This window comes from Dermacentor albipictus, chromosome 7 (genome assembly GCF_038994185.2).
Source record: "Dermacentor albipictus isolate Rhodes 1998 colony chromosome 7, USDA_Dalb.pri_finalv2, whole genome shotgun sequence".
Classification (NCBI taxonomy): Eukaryota; Metazoa; Arthropoda; class Arachnida; order Ixodida; family Ixodidae; genus Dermacentor; species Dermacentor albipictus.
This window is the reverse complement of record NC_091827.1, coordinates 99323471-99329470: the sequence shown is the minus strand read 5'-3', so window position 1 is coordinate 99329470 and position 6000 is coordinate 99323471.

Genomic DNA, 6000 nt, shown 5'->3' with positions numbered 1-6000 from the left:
ATCATTCAATAAAACTAGAGTACTAGAATAATGCTCAGTGGGGCGAGTGGACGGGGTGGCGCATGATTTGTCGTGAGGCGCTCAATGACGAAAAATATTGTGTCGGTGGTGCGATCGAAGTGGATTCGACCGCATCAAGGTCGTGCCGATGGAAACAGCTGGCGATACTACTTGGCGGGGTCGTTCGTACTACTTCATCGCACAGGTATTTGTGATTGGAGCACTCAAATGGTGTTCCTAATTAGTTGCATATGATGTGAATTTACGTCTTAAGAGTAATGGCTTTCTTTCTTCTTTCTTTCTTTTTGTGCCGCGCGGTGATTGCGCATGCATTGCGGCAGCAGTGTCGGCTTTCATTCTGCTATGTTATCATTATTGTTATGTTATTGTTATGTTATTCCTGTCAGAAAGAACAGCTACGATGCCCGCACAAATATTTACCAAGTCTCCAATACGGGCACACCTCAGAGATCAGTAATCTCACGGTTGCTCTTTACCAAAGTCGTGATTGGACATTCCAGAAAATTAGAGAACATTCCGGACATCACACATGCAATGTACGACGATGACATTACCATTTGGATCACCAAGGGCTCCCTGGGGGAAAAGGAAGCAAAACTCAAAGAAGCTGCGAACTGCGTCGAACAGTATACTAAAGAAAGAAGCCTACAATGCTCAACGGAGAAATCCAAGCTAATAAATATCTGGAGACACAAACTGTATAGGATGGTACACACGGACAGAAGTCTCCGCCACAACGTGTACCTCGAGGGCCACGAGATGTCCGAGAAGACCCCGATAAGAGTACTGGCGATGTGGCAGTCTGGGTGTGATTGCAAACGGAGCAATCACACCCAGACGCTCCTCAAAAATACAACGCTACAAATTACCACAATGATTAAGACTACCGGCACTAGTCGGACAGTACTAGGGGAGCAGGACACATTGAAACTAGTAGGAAACCTAGACATCAGCAGATTCACGTATAGTCTAGCGCACCAATGGCTCAATCGTCAAGAAGAGAAACAAGCGGAAGTAATTATGGTATAGACCGTCACTTACAGCGCATGCATAGACGGAGGACAAAAAAGGACGACGGCAACATGTGTACTGGATGTACGAGCCGCGAGCTAACAAGCCTCTGTTATCCTATGCATCTGCCCATTCAAAAATCGTTAAGAGAGGTATCGTTCAGGCTTGCTTGCATAATGCAGTAACGAAATCATGTTATAATTTGATAGAACCCAGTTTCAGTGCGCAGATAGCTCGGTTGAGGGCTGCAGGGTACCCGAACAACCTTCTGGTCTCAGTTTCGGAAAGCCTGCGTAATAAGTTTAGCACCGATCCTCACAGCTTTGAGTCTGAGGTACATGAACGAAGTAAAAAAAAAAAAGAAAAACAGTTGTTATCCCGTACGTCCATGGAATATCCCACAAAGTTAAGAAAATAGGACAAAGAGCAGGTATCGACGTTGTTTTCTCTGTTCCAAAAAAACTTGCCCAGCTTTGTGTCAGAACCCATCCTGCTGCTAAGAAACGTAGTATTTACTTCATTAATCATAGGAAGAAGTTTACAGGTTGTTCGAAAGGTGTAGTGTATAAGATACCCCTGCAATGCAGTAGGTCTTATACAGGGGAGACTGGTAGATGTCTCAACGTTAGGTTACAAGAACACAGCAATAAAGTGCGTGAAGGGCGGGAAGGCTTCCTAGGTATTCACTGCGCACAATGCGGCTGCGTCCCAATTTTTGAGGAGACGACTATCTTAGCTAGGCATTCCAATGAAACTACCAGAATTATCATTGAAGCAGCAGCGATTGCCGATGGCGACTCGGTTAGTAAGCCATCAATCGCACTAACAGACAAAGAACTGGTTTTCCTGAGATCGAACATGCGCTCTCGTTCATCTTAGGTAATAAATTCTGAATGCATTCTCATGTCGGGTTGCTGCTCGTAGAGGGCGCTTTTGTCTTGGTGTTTCATGGTATATACGTTTGTTTCTGAAAATAAAAATCAGTTGGAAGTCAGCGCTTATCTACGTCGTCCTTTTTTGTCCTCCGTCTATGTATGCGCTGTAAGTGACGATTTATACCATGGAATACCAACTATCCCGTACTCAAACCTTGCTTCAGGAAGTAATTATTCGGAAAGCGTGCAAGACGGCACTGAAAGATGGCACCCCTTGCCTTGGGGGTGCACAATACTTTCCAAGAGCAACAGGAAGCTCAGCTTCATGCACAAAAAGAAAGGCTCCTGCAAACATCAACGGGCCGAGCACTCCTCAAACGCCTTGGCTATACCGAACAAATTAAAAGAATGCAACAACAGCTAACAGACTAGATGAAATCCGCAGGCAGCTCCGGGTGAACACGATATCGCAGAACACGCACCCAAACATATCTGCTTCATACAGCGCCATGTTATCAGATTCGCGCGGAGTATTCTTGCAAAAACAAAACAAGAAATGCACCGCAAGATTTCTTTCTTGTCTGCGTCTTCCTCGCGTTGCAGAATGCGGAATGTGTCATACGTTGACCTTTATTGCAGTCGATCCTCTGGCACCGAAAACAGTTTTAGTTGCCTATTCTATATATTAATGTTTGACCCGTAAGCCGTGGTAAATTTCATTTTCCAGCCCATGCTTTAAAAAAAGCAGAAGGCGCGATATCCTAATTAGCGGGTGTTGGCAACTGCAGAATCCGTTACTTGTGCTTGCAACGATGTCCAAATAAATAAACATGGCTCCGACATCCAGGTTCACGGCGATTCTTTCGCTTGGCGCTGCGCTGGCGCGTCTCTCGTTCGTGGCGTCGAATCGAGGTGTTACGTCGACGCCGAAAGAGTCCTTGCTGCCTGTCACCTTATTTTGACCGGTCTCAAATGTTTCGGCGATGAAATTCCGGAGATTGTCGCGCTGTGCCTGCAAGCGTCCGGCCTGCCCAGCGAGCCGCCTCAGAGTTCTTTTTTAAAGGCAAAGAGCTTTTCAAGCAAGCCGGAGGTTTTAAAAAAAGGAGGTGTGCGTGCTTAGCGGGCCTCCGAAAGGTGCAATCACTTGTTTGCGGTGTTGCTCCACGGGTGCAAGTACGATACTCGACTGTTTTCGACCTTCATACCCAACTCCGCATTGCGACCTGTGTTTTAGTATATCTCATACAGCATCTCACAATATATAGGCAGCAACGTCCGTCATGCTTTAGGAAGCTAAATAAGGATATTCTGCACTGACGCTAAAATTGTAAAGTTACCTGGTCAGTGTGTCTCAGGGATAAAAACAAATGAGAGTTTCGTTTGTGAATCGGAGCCGCACCTTCTATAGTTAACTGGTACGTGTGATAAGGTCATCTGTGTCTGATGACTGGTGCTTGTTCATGCTTGCATTACGCATTGTTCGAGGTAGGGCCCTGGTTTGCGAACATAGCAGACACCCACCGCGCGTAAATATTCTCAAACCCAAAGGAAACGCAAGAAGTGAAATAACCACCAATCGGAACAAGTTGAGTTTTTTTTTTCCAAGAGGTTTCCAAAATTAAGCGAAGTTTCTTCTTCTGGGGGGGAGGGGGCAAAATCCTTCGTATTAGTGTACATACATGACTTGATCTGAAATAGTTGTAATGGAGTTTAGGGGTGTGCACAGCATCGGAAAGCAAACTAGCGGTGTTGTGCGCAGGTCGAACTCTCCAAAGCTGGGTGGAGTGCTGTTTACTGTTGCCTCAAATATTCTTGCGACCAAATAAACTGACAACTCCACGCATTGAATGAGAAAACAACATTTTCTGCTTGCACTTATAAACTAAAACGTGCTATGAAAACGATATGTCACCTCGCAGCATAACATGAGTCATGATCAACTTCAGAACTTCTCAGCCAGTCATCGTTCCTGCTACCGTGCCTGCAGACGAAAGTATACTAGCGATAATATTCCTGCTGCCTAAAGCATTAGTGACACTAATGCTGAGGCAGAAAGCTGCAAACGAAGAAACGCAAATGAAGCTTGAACGTAGATCACTGTAATTTATTAAAGCGCCAGCTTAAACAAGTCAGACTCCGCTATTTGAAACGTCACCAAGACATTGAAGGCAATCTTCTGCTCGCCGGGAATAAAGAAGTCTCTAGTGAAATGTTTTGAACAAACGGGCATATATGGCTAGTGAAAGGGGGCTTATTAACGTTGGACGGCAGGTGGAAGGACGGCATGACGGGCACAGCAAAGAAAATCTCAGCCGGCGTCAACAGCTCGCGATCTGCGCACGCACCTCCCGCCCGGACAGTGTCCCACTGCTGCACGTGTAGCTTCATCCCCACTACAGTAGCATCGGTTGTCATCTTTTCCAACGCGAAGTTTCTTATCCAAGTGTCGCTCTCCAATGAGCGCCGTAGATTCTTTCGCGACAAGATGAAATCATACGTTGGTGACAGTAAAGTTTCGTTTGTTCTCCGTCCTCGCTTCACCGCTGGATCTTAAAGCTTCTCGGATGATGATCGGCAGTTATTGATCAAACGCAGGCAGGAAACGATGAGGTCAGATGTACAAGAAATATTTATAAGTAAACTTTTCTATATACATGGCAGGTAAAACAAATACATTACAAAGTTGAACAATTGAGAAACAGTCTCACTCTTCTACTGTCTCAATGACTGTTAGAGCCCAGACTCGTTTTAACGTACATAGTACGGAGGCTCACTGATCTATCAGCAATCCTGATTTCAGCCAAGTCTCCGTACTATGTACGTTAAAACGAGTCTGGGCTCTAACAGTCATTGAGACAGTAAAAGAGTGAGACTGTTTCTCAATTGTTCAACTTTGTAATGTATTTGTTTTACCTGCCATGTATATAGAAAAGTTTACTTATAAATATTTCTTGTACATCTGACCTCATCGTTTGCTGCCTGCGTTTGATCAACAACTGCCGATCATCATCCGAGAAGCTTTAAGATCCAACGGTGAAGCGAGGACGGAGAACGAACGAAACTTTACTGGCGCAGCACGACAGGATCGGCAAGCCCCACAACGAGCAACGAGCAGCGAGCCAGGCGCAAGGCATCAGAGGGCTACCAGCCAATTCCGCAACGGTTGCAATTCATCTGGACGAGGACGTCAGGCGGCGCCCCCAGCAGCAACGGGTGAGCGGGATTCCTTGCGTTTTGTCTAGGTTGGCATGGCTGTTGTTCAGTGGGGTTAATGGTGTTCGCGCGCAGAGCAGCAAATGCGAGTGAGGCTAACGTAAACATTGATACTGCATCTGAACAAACAGAGGGTCAGAGACGGCAGGAACTACAACGCATCGGAGAGACCGAGTCTGAGACGTCGGATACTGAAATGGATAGTCAGACGCAAGGCGCTTCGCAGGCTCCGAGCACGACGGATCCAGAAGCCATGGCGGTGAGACGCCTGGAGCTGGAGCTGGAAAAGGTGCGCCTACAGCTAGAGTGCGAGCGCATTGCTCTACGGAGAGCGGAGCTCGAGCAGTCGAGCAGGCCGCCTTCGGTGTCGGAAGGAAGCGATCGGCGCGGTGCCATCACGGATGGAATAGCGAAATGTGCTAAAGTGCTTAAGGCATACCGGTTGCCGTGTGACGCTGACGTTCCGATATGGTTTGAGGAGGTTGAAAAGTTGTTTTCATCTTTTCAAGTACCAGAACACAGCCGTGTACATCTGACCTCATCGTTTCCTGCCTGCGTTTGATCAACAACTGCCGATCATCGTCCGAGAAGCTTCAAGTTCCAACGGTGAAGCGAGGACGGAGAACGAACGAAACTTTACTGTGACTTTCCACCGTCATGACACGCGTAACAGTACACAACACGTATTTCGACATCCGTATTTTTTTTCTTTTTCCATTTTCAGGCTTTCGCGCGGCCACATCCCTACGATTTGAGAACTACGAGGCATTCAGCGCATGGCGTGATAGAAGGACCTCTTTCGCTTCAAGCTTGGACCTGGATCCGCTGTTTCTCAGCGCGGCCGCTAGGGGGCGAGAATTTGGTTAATGTCGCCAATAGA